We start from the raw sequence: 11,837 nt of genomic DNA on the forward strand, positions 1-11,837 counted from the left end.
CACAAGTTATCATTTCTTTTTGATTGTATGTCTTAAGAACTCCTTACCTATTCTAAGATCATGAAAAGTTTCTGTTTTCTTCTAGAAGTTTTTTTAAAATTTTTTAAAAATTTTACTTATTCATTTTAGAGAGGAGAGAGAAAGGGAGAGAGAGAGACAGAGAGGGAGAGAGAGAGAGAGAGAGAAGGTGGGGAGGAGCTGGAAGCATCAACTCCCATAGGTGCCTTGACCAGGCAAGCCCAGGGTTTCGAACTGGCGACCTCAGCATTTCCAGGTCGACGCTTTATCCACTGCGCCACCACAAGTCAGGCTTTCTTCTAGAAGTTTTACAGTTTTAGCTTTTACATTTAGTTTTAGCTCCTACAATCATTTTGATTATGACATGTGGTATGAAGTTGGGGTTGTAATTCTCTCTCTCTCTCTCTTTTTAGCAAGAAAGAGAGAGAGAAAGAGAAAGAGATAGTGATAGACAGGAAGGGAGAAATGACCCCTTACTCAAGCCAGCAACCTTGGATTCAAGCTAGTGACCTCTGGGCTCAAGCCAGCGACCATGGTGTCATGTCTATGATCCCACGTTCAAACGGGCGACTCCATGCTCAAGCTGGTGAGCCCGTGCTCAAGCCAGCGACCTCAGGGTTTTGAACCCGGGCCCTCAGCATCCCTTGCTGACGCTCTATCCACTGCACCACCAGGCTTCTCTTTCTTTCTTCTTTGGCTAGATATCTGTAGCTGTCTATGTGCATATTTTTACACCAATACCACACTGTCTAGATTACTGGAGCTCAGTGTTTTTCAATTGCCAGTCCACAATCCAGCCCACCAGAAATTTGGTGCTGGTCCACGAAAGAATTAACCACCCTGATGTTGTATGAAGATTATAGTCCCAATGATCTTAGTTGAATTCACTTATGTTCAGGGTGATTTCTGCTTTAGCGGTCCCCGAAATAATTCTCCAATTCTCCTATTTTCATTGGTCGTCAAGTGTAAAAATGTTGAAAACCACTGCATGCAGCTTTATAAAAGTCTTGAAATCAGGTAGTATAAATTCACCTACTCTATTTTTTCTTTCCAAGTTGTTTTATTCATTTTGGTTCTTTTGCATTTCCATATACATTTTAGAAACAGCTTGTTAATTACTGTAAAGCAAACAAAGAAACAAAAAGCCTGTTGGGATTTTGGTTGGTATTGCCTTGGATTTATAGATAAACTCGGGGAGAGCTGCTCTCTTCATAATATTGAGCTTGCTGATCCATCAGCATGGTGCATCTTTTTATTTATATCTTCTTTAATCTCTCTGTTCTGTTTTGGGGGATGTTGCTCTTTATTTAGTTTTCTATTATTGTAATGTCTTTTTCAGATTTAGGAATCAGGGCAATGCTGCTTTATAGAAGTTGAAGAGGGTTCTCTCTTTCATTTTCTGGAACGGTTTGTACAGAATTAATATTATTTCTTCCTTAAGTAGTTGCTACAAATCATCAATGAAACCATCTAGGCGTGGAGGTGTTTTTGTTTTTCATTTTTTGGGGGGGGATGAAAGGTTTAAAAAAATGTTTTTTTTAACATTTTTTTAAATTTTTATTTATTTATTTATTTTTTACAGAGACAGAGAGTGAGTCAGAGAGAGGTATAGACAGGGACAGACAGGAACGGAGAGAGATGAGAAGCATCAATCATTAGTTTTTCATTGCGTGTTGCAACACCTTAGTTGTTCATTGATTGCTTTCTCATTTGTGCCTTGACTGGGGGCCTTCAGCAGACCGAGTAACCCCTTGCTGGAGCCAGCGACCCTGGGTTCAAGCTGGTGGGCTTTTCCTCAAACCACATGAGCTCGCACTCAAGCTGGCGACCTCGGGGTCTCGAACCCGGGTCCTCTGCATCGCAGTCCAACACTCTATCCACTGCGCCACTGCCTGGTCAGGCGGGATGGAAGGTTTTAAACGATAAATTCAGCTTTATGAATAGATATAGAACCATTTACAGAGACAGGGAGTGAGTCAGAGAGAGGGATAGACAGGGACAGACAGACAGAAATGGAGAGAGATGAGAAGCATCAATCATTAGTTTTCCATTGCATGTGACAACACCTTAGTTGTTCATTGATTGCTTTCTCATATGTGCCTTGACCGTGGGCCTTCAGCAGACCAAGTAACCCCTTGCTGGAGCCAGTGACCTTGGTTGGGTTCAAGCTGGTGGGCTTTTGCTCAAACCAGATGAGCCTGCGCTCAAGCTCGCGACCTCAGGGTCTCGAACCTGGGTCCTCTGCATCCCAGTCCGACGCTCTATCCACTGCGCCACCACCTGGTCAGGCGATATAGAACCATTTAGATGATTTCTTTCTTTTTGAGTGAGCTTTGGTAACTTGTAGCTTGAAAGGAATTAGTCCATTTTATTCATTTAAGTGGTGGAATTTATAGGCATAAAGTTGTTGATAGTATTTTGTTATCTTTTTACTTCCTGTATGACGTGTGGTGCTGTCCCTTTATCATTTCTGGTATTGCTAATTAATGTCTTCTAGAGGTTTATCAATACAGTCAATCCTTACTATTTGTGGATTCTATATTTATGAATTCACTTACTAAGATTTTTTATTTTATTTTATTTTATTTACAGAGACAGAGAGAGAGTCAGAGAGAGGGATAGACAGGGACAGACAGACAGGAACAGAGAGAGATGAGAAGCATCAATCATCAGTTTTTTGTTGAGTCACCTAACTTGTTCATTGATTGCTTTCTCATATGTGCCTTGACCGTGGGGCTACAGCAGACCAAGTGATCCCTTGCTTGAGCCAGCGACCTTGGGCTCAAGCTGGTGAGCCTTGCTCAAACCAGATGAGCCCGCGCTCAAGCTGGCAACCTCAGGGTCTCGAACCTGGGTCCTCGGCATCCCAGTCCGATGCTCTATCCACTGCACCACCGCCTGGTCAGGCACTAAGATTTATTTGTAGCACTAAAATTAATACTTTCAGCCTGACTGGTGGTGGCACAGTGTATAGAGCAACGACTTAGAACACTGAGGTTGCTGGTTTAAAAGCCTGAGGTCACTGGCTTAAGCATGGGATTGTGGACATGATCCCAAGATTGCTGGCTTAAAGCCCAAGATCAGGTCCTAAACCCAAGGTCTCTGGCTTGAGCAAGGGGTTGCTAGCTTGGCTTGAGCCTGAGGTTCAATGCTGGGTCAAGACACATACGAGAAACAATCAATGCACAACTAAAGTGAAGCAACTAGAAGTTGGTGCTTACTTTCTCTCTCTCTCCCTTCCTCTCTCTAAAATCAATAAAAAAAATTAAATCTATACTTTTGAAGCTTTGATGATCATTTGAGGACATGTGTTGAACAGCGAAAAATATGAGTTGTCCAAACACAAGTTCCCAGGTGAGTTTGACAAAGAAATGCTCTTCCTGTCTCAGTTTTCACACTGTAAACAAATGATCTCTTCACAGTCTATTTAGTGTCAAGCTTTCTGCATTTTTGTGTTGTGATTTTACGATTTAAAATGGCTCCCAAGTGAAGTGTTGAGGTGCTGTTTAATGTTCCTAAGTGCAGGAAGCCTGTGGTGTTCCTGATGGAGCAAATGTGTGTGTTAGATAAGCTTCCTTCAGGCATGAGTGCTGTGAGTCCAAAGTTCATGAGCAAGCAGCATGAATGAAGGCAAAGTCAAAACAGATGTTCAGAAATGAATGACAATTAGAACACTCAGCATGGGGCATGGAACTTGAAGTCGATGGCCCAAGTTCTAGTTCTGACTCTGCTGCCCACCAACTGATTCTGATCCAGGAGCTTGAAATGAAGATAGTAATACCTATCTTAGACATTTTTTTTTTAAGATTAAGTGAGATGACACTTACAAAGCACTCTTTAAATGTCATGTATACTGCTCACAAAAATTAGGGGATCAGGGAACATGCAGATACTCCAGTACTTTAGCCTTTTGTATAGTGCATTTTCACCAATGAAATAAAAGTTGGTTTTGACCCTGGCCGGTTGGCTCAGTGGTAGAGCGTCGGCCTGGCGTGCAGGAGTCCTGGGTTCAATTCCCGGCCAGGGCACACAGGAGAGGCGCCCATCTGCTTCTCCACCCCTCCCCCTCTCCTTCCTCTCTCTCTCTTCCCCTCCCACAGCCAAGGCTCCATTGGAGCAAAGATGGCCCGGGTGCTGGGGATGGCTCCATGGCCTCTGCCTCAGGCGCTAGACTGGCTCTGGTCACAACAGAGCAATGCCCCAGATGGGCAGAGCATCACCCCCTGGTGGGCGTGCTGGGTGGATCCCGATCGGGCGCATGCGGGAGTCTGTCTGACTGCTTCCACGTTTCCAGCTTCAGAAAAAATACAAAAAAAACAACAGCAAAAAAAAAAACCTTAAATGCTTCTTTTTTTATAGCTTTGTATTTATTTTGAAATATCCTCTAATTTTTGTGAGCAGTATATTTTTTCTATGTAGTATTTTATGGTCACAATCTATATATGGAAAGAGGTACCTTTATTTCTCTGTATAGATCAGGGGTAGTCAACCTTTTTATACCTACCACCCACTCTGTTAGTAGTAAAATTTTCTAACCACCCACCAGTTCCACAGTAATGGTGATTTATAAAGTAGGGAAGTAACTTTACTTTATAAAATTTATAAAGCAAAGTTACAGCAAGTTAAAGCATATAATAATAATTACTTACCAAGTACTTTATGTCGGAATTTTGCTAAGTTTGACAGAATAAATCTTTATAAAACAACTTATTATAGTTAAATCTATCTTTTTATTTATACTTTGGTTGCTCCACTATTGCCCACCATGAAAGCTGGAACACCCACTAGTGGACGGTAGGGACCAGGTTGACTACCACTGGTATAGATCAAGGCAAAATTCTGCTGATGGTAGAAAACTTTAACTTGTGCATTGAAGGAAACTTGGTCACATCTACTTTAATCTCTTGGGGATGAATATCCAAGCATTATAGAATCTGTCCTGACTCCCCTCCACACCTCTGGGTCAACTCTTTCCGATTCAGATTCTTGGACAGGAGTATTTCTTTGGCTGAGCTTGGGTCACATGCCCTCAGACAAGCTTTCAGAAAGAGAACAGAGGAGTGTCTGCACCCCTCGGTGTCCATAGTTAGGTACAGGATCTTCTGTACACAAATAGAGATTCTGCACATGCTGTGCAACCAAAACACAGCAAATGTCTATCATTTCTCCCTTTTTAGAGGGGGAATTTTGTTTCTGTCCTACATTTCTCCCCAGATTATCTACACTCTGTGACTCAGCTCTTCTCATTGTCTAAGTTCCTTCATCCTGAATTCTTCCCAAACGTATGGTTTAAAGTACAAACTAGGCTTTATACCCTTTAGGCTTTGGCTCTTGGTCTGCAGGGGATTTTGGAATAATAAACTCATTGTAATAACTCAATGAGTAGAAGACCATGGAAACTAGAAAAGTAAGGGAAAGCAAAACCTTGGCAGAATATCTTCCTATTTTACCAAGTTACGCTCTCTTTGTTATAGCTGTTGGCAAATATATGAGATGAAGCCAAAGCTGTACTTAGAGGCAAATACACTATATAATAAATACAAACATAAGTTTTGAGTTAGCCCTGGTTTCAAACTATTCCTGCTCTGCTATTTATCAGCCATCTGATCTTGGAGAAATTATTTAACCCCCTCAAGCCTTAGTTGCATCAACTGTAAACAGTGTTAATAATACTATTTGTGTCATAGAAAGGTTGTAAGAATTGCATGAGATAATTCATTTAAAGCACTGGAGGCCCTGCCCAGTTAGCTCAGTTTGTTAGAGTTGTCTAATATGCCAAGGTTGTGGGTTTAATCCCTGGTTAGGGCACATATAAGAAACAACCAGTGAATACATAAATAAATGGAAAAACAAATTGATATTTCTCTCTCTCTCTTTTCTCTCTAAAGAAATCAATAAAGAAATAAACACATGTGTTTTTCAAAAAGCACTTGATAGTATGTTTATATGAAAGAAATCATTGGACAACCTTGAGTAAGTGGTCTAGGAATCTCGTTGGTCATTCTTGGCTATTGGTCACATGACAATTCTTCTAGTGGGAACTGTCCATAGAAGACCATGACACACAAGGCTCAGGTTGTTCTAGTCCCATGAGATCATAGATGCAAGATATAGCTGAGCATGAAGTGTTTGGTAGATTTCACATTTTGCTGATTTGTAGTCTAGTATTTCTATTAGCTTATAGACCAAGTTCACCCGTCAGAGCTCCAAATGAGGAAGAAAAGCTGTGGTTAAATGTCATCACTGTCAATCTTGGATAGGCAACAGGATAGTAGGAAGCTGGAAGGGAGAGGACTTGTCACCAGGTCATATCCATGGAGCTAAACTGTTGATGAGCCTTTTATTGCCTCCCTTTCCAACAGAGGGGGCTTCTCTGACTCTGCCCAGAGCTTAGGAACCAGGATGGAGAGAAGCTTCACCACCATCAAAGGGCTGAGAAAAATATGTCGATAGTGACTTATTATTTCTTAATACTTCCTTGATTTGAAAGTAAAAGACTTTAATGAAATTTCTTTCTTATTGGTATTTGTATTGCTATAGACTGAATGTTTGTGTCCTCCTAAAATTTGCATGCTGAAACCTAACCCCCAATGTGATGGTATTTGGATGAGGGGCCTTTGGGAGGTGATTAGGTCACGAGGATAGAGCCCTCATGAATGGGATTAGTGTCCTTTTAAAAGACACCTCAGGAACTCCCTGTCCCCTTCCACTCTGTGAGGATACAACTAGAATCCAGCAGTCTGCAATCCCGAAGAGAGCTCTCAACAGAACCTGACCAGGCTGGTAACCTGATTTCAGGCCCCCAGCCTCCAGATCTGTGAGAAACAAGTCTCTGTTGTGTATAAGACACCTGATCTATGATACTTGGTCACAGCAGACCAAACTAAGATATGTATCTTAGAATTCTGAATCTTACATTTACTGACTCATAATAAAATTGATCTATTACCTAATTTGGAGCCTGGAGGAAGAAGACTCCTCGATCTTTGATAAAAAACAAAAACAAAACAAAACCCTAAAATAGCCTGAAACATGATTGATAGTTAGTATATCTTAATGTTATTATACTACTTATATAAAAAGAGAAAAATAAAGTTTTGGACTAAAAGAGCTAGACAAATTATAAAACATAATTAAAAGAACTATAAACAAATATTGAACTCTAGTTAATGAATAAATGCTAAAGTGTTTAGGAACGAAATGTGTTGATGTTTGCAACTTACTTTGAAATGCATAACAAATAAATTCAAGTTATGTGTTTTATTTTTTCTTTTCAGAGAGAGACACACACAAAGAGAGAGAGATAGGGACAGACAGGGACAGACAGGAAGGGAGAGAGATGAGATGCATCAACTCATAGTTGTGGCACTTCAGTTGTTCATTGATTGCTTCTCATATGTGCCTTGTCTGGTGGGCTTCAAGGCAGTGACATCTTGCTCAAGCCAGCAACCTTGGACTCAAGCCAGCGGCCTTGGGCTTTAAGCCAGCAATCTTTGGGCCCAACCCAACCACCATGGGGTCATGTCTATGATCCCACACTCAAGCTGGGAGCCTCGGGGTTTCAAACCTGGGTCCTCAGCATCCCAGGCCAACATTCTATCCACTGCACCACCACCTGGTCAGGCTAAAATCATTTTTTTTTAAAAAGGAAAAATATCACTGCTTACCTGGACCCAGCTAGGTGTGCAGGCAAGTTCTAGCAAACTTTTGAGAGACAGATGATCCTAGTACTGTTTACATGTCCTAAAGCAGCAATTTTCCTCTGGTGTGCCACAAGAATTTAAAAAATATGTCATATCTGACTATACAGGTGGGGGGCACTGACCTCTTTTCCTTTAGATGGTCAAATAAAAAAAAAATGACAACGGCCAACACAACAATAACTGTCCAATGTGAATGAATCAAAAGTATACCTATTTTTTTGTCAGATTGGCAAAAAATATATTTGTTGGTGTGCCACAGAATTTTATTAATTAGTTTATGTGTGCCATGAAATGAAAAATGTTGAAAATTCCTGTTTTAAAGCAGAGAAAACCTCCCCTGTTCATTTCATGAAGCTAGAACGATTCTGTTTCCAAATTCTCAAAAATATACCAAATACGCCTGACCTGTGGTGGCGCAGTGGGTAAAGCGTCGACCTGGAAATGCTGAGGTCGCCAGTTCAAAACCCTGGGCTTGCCTGGTCAAGGTACATACGGGAGTTGATGCTTCCAGCTCCTCTCCCCCTTCTCTCTCTCTGTCTCTCCTCTCTCTCTCTGTCTCTCTCTCTCTCCTCTCTAAAATGAACAAACTTAAAAAAAAATATACCAAATACAAAAAAACATAGTGCTATATCATTTATGAATATAAATACCAAAACTCTAAATAAAAGATCAGCAAATTGAATCTAACCGTGTATTAGTCAAATAATTCATCAGGCCAAATAAAATTTATTTCTAGGGTATAGGAATGGCTTAATATTAAGAAATACATTCATGACATAATATTAATAAGACAAAGGAAAAATATAACGTAAATGAATGCTGAAAATATCTTTGATGCAATTCAATATTCATTATTGAGATAAAAAATTTTTTTTTAACTTTCTCTTAGCAGAATAAAAGGAAGCTTCCTGAAACAAGCAGTAATATGTGTCATACTAAAACATACCATGCTTAACAGTAAAACAGTGGGACATACCCATTAAAGTCAAGAGCACAACAAGGTTTCTTTGCTATGACCACTATTATTCCACATTGTTCTGGGAATTTTAGCCAATACCAGAACAATAGGAAGAGAGAAGACATATAAATATTGGAGAGGGAATAGCATAGTTTTTATTAAGACTCCTCCCTGGAAAAACCTAAGAAAATCTATTAAATTAATACAAGAAGTTTTTTAGTGATAGCCAGGTCCAAGAATATTTTAAAGAAATCAGTACCTTTTGTCATATAGCATCAATAACCGGGTAGAATATGTCATTGGGAAAATATTGACAATAGCAACAACAACCCATTTTCTTACTTTTTTTTAGAAAAATTTAAAGACTTTATTTATTTATTTTAGAGAGGAGAGAGAGAGAGAGAGAGAGAGAGAGAGAGAGAGAGAGAGAGAGAGAGAGAGAGAGAGAAAAGGAGAGGAGCAGGAAGCATTATGTACCTTGACCGGCAATCCCAGGGTTTTGAACCAGCGACCTCAGCATTCCAGGTCAACGTGTTATCCACCGCCGCATCACAGGTCAGGCAACAACAACCCATTTAAAAAACAACCAAAGACTTATTTTACTAGACACATAACCAAATTTATTCTATTAGGAGGGTTATATCCCTTCCTCACATGTGACAGCCTGCCTGGGCTGTCTTAGACAGAAAATAACACTCACTGTGATGAGGACGCTGCGCTTGGGCGACTCCTTGCTGACGCGGAGGCATCCTGGATCAGTAGCGTCCCCCTTCCCGCTCCTGGGCCAGAGCCTGCTCCTCTGCGTCAGAGCCAGCAAAGCCTGGGCAGAACAGGCTTCTGCCGCTGCCTCAGCCAGGGCAGCCTCTGGTTCCGCTCCGCTCTGCTGCAGCGCTGCAGCCCGAGGGCTGGGCTGCTGTGACTCAAGAGGAGGAGGAGGGGGGCCTGGACTCCCTTTTTCGGTTTGGAGGGGTGGGGATTCTCAGGGAGCTGGGGGAGACTCTGGAAAATGCGGCATGAGAAGGGCTTGGCGAGAGGATGGAGAGGAACGAAGGAGGCTGAGTGAGGTCAGGAAGGAGGGAGCGGTCAGTGGAACACGGCCAAAAGTTTGAACCCAGAGGCCTTCCCAGGCCAGGGCGGTGCGCTGGAATGACTGGCACACACCAGCACATCTCCTGGTCCTCTTGCTTGGCATTGCCCTGGCCTGCTGTGCTGGTATCTTCTTTTTGCTCCACTTCCTTCCCTAAACTGACTCTGCCCTGCTCTCTGCCCACAGGCTGACCTGCATAGTTACTGCAACAGGCTCCCCTGTCCTCTAGTTTCTGGGTTCAACGATGAGGGGAGAGCCAATGGAGGAAGGGAGGTGTGCCTGCTCCATGCAGTGCCTCTCCTTGGGCTCCAGAGACCACCTCACCACTTTGGGCTTAGGGGAGCTGGCAGCCCCATGTTACAGCTCACACTCTACACACTCCTGTCATTCTTACACCTGCTCACACCTGTGTCATTAGTCCCTTTATTAAGCCTTCCTTATATTATCCTAATTTGGGTGGCTTACCTATTTTCCTGCTGGGCCCTGACCAACGCAAATGCTTACCTGCCTGCTCACATCTCCAGCAGAGTATAGGGGGAGAGAGGTCTGGGGAAGGCAGGTGAGGTGGTGCTTTGCCTGATTACCCGGTGGGGTTCTGGCGAGACTGGGGTCTACACCTGTGAACCATTGGCAGGGAGTGCCAAACAGCAGGTGCCATCCCAGATATAAAACCATGCAGACAGAGGACGAACTCTGCCCTAATTAGATACAGAGAGATATATGTACTGAGAAGGCTCTGGAAGAATTCTGCACGCACTGGTAGAGTCAGGGAGAGGAAGATACACTGCGGGTGAATTTTTCCTTTGTTTATATTTCCAGGTATTTTTGAGGAATGCACAGGTTATTTTTATAATGAGAAAACAATTAAGCTTTGGCAAAATGAAAGAGTGGGTTGAGCTGGGGCAAGGGTGTTAACATGCCTCCCTGTGTGAAGGCTCCCTGCCGTACCTTTACCCCTGCTTCCTGAGAACCTAACTCGACCTTAGACCTTGCTTATGTTCTCTCTGTGTACTATTCATTCTATTCTGGGCCAATGAGAGAACAAGGTGAAAAGCACAGGGTGAAAATCACAGTGTAAACATAGAAAGTTCTGGAGAGCTGTGTTTGGTACTTTTATGATTCCTGTTGCTCCTTGGTCCTGTCTGATAGACCCCGCCCAGCAAGCCAGCCTTGTCAGTCTCTTGAACCTAGTCCACTTGGCCTAACCTTGGTGTCCACCTTCGTGCAGCTCTCCTGCAAGGCTGGTCCATCCCTAGAGCACTAATCCTGCCCAGCGGCTTTGTGCCAGGAAAAGTCCAAACCTGGCTTCAGGCGTTGGCTTAGTCTTGACTCACTGTGGGACCTTGGGCTGGAAATTCTGGTTTCTGGGCATGTTTTTCTTGATGGACAAAGTGGAACCCTGGCCCCTAGCTCCAAGATCGTTGGACTGGAGAAAGAAATTTCCCTAAAAGTGATCCCTATGCTTTCTCTTCCCCTCAACTCAAGCCCCTTCAGCCGCTGAGAGGGAGGGGGAAGCCTCCTGGAGCAGTGCCCCCCATCCCTTTGAGAAATAGAGCGCCCTCTGTGGGAGTGTATGAGTTTAACTCTCACAAGTCTGGGCTGAAGAAAAATTGTTAATTAAATCAAATGAAGGAAAATACGACATTTTCTATGGATTTTGTGTCAGGGTCATTAGTGTTGCTGACAAAACCAAGACAAAAACCTGGTTTTGTCTTAAGGCAGATGCTGTTGGTGGGTTCAGTTCCCACATTGGAGCTGAAACAAACCCAGGCTAATCTCAGAGGACTGGACCAGGCCCCAGGGGAAGCCTGGCATCCATCCTGGTCAGCTAACGTTTCCTCAGGAGAGCCCCGGGTGTTCATAGGACGGAGGGAAAGGAAGCACAGCCTGATACACAGATTGATGGGTGATCTTGAAGGTTTCTCATGGTACGGGAGTTCGACATGCACACCTCTGTGTACATCAGGGCCACCCAGGTCAGTCAGTATGGCAGAGAAGGCGAGGGCAGAGGCCTAGCTGCCACTCTGGCCTAGCATCTGATCCTCCTTATACCTCCATTTGCCCCCCCTTC

The sequence above is a fragment of the Saccopteryx leptura genome, chromosome 2 (genome assembly GCF_036850995.1).
Source record: "Saccopteryx leptura isolate mSacLep1 chromosome 2, mSacLep1_pri_phased_curated, whole genome shotgun sequence".
In the NCBI taxonomy this organism is placed as follows: domain Eukaryota; kingdom Metazoa; phylum Chordata; class Mammalia; order Chiroptera; family Emballonuridae; genus Saccopteryx; species Saccopteryx leptura.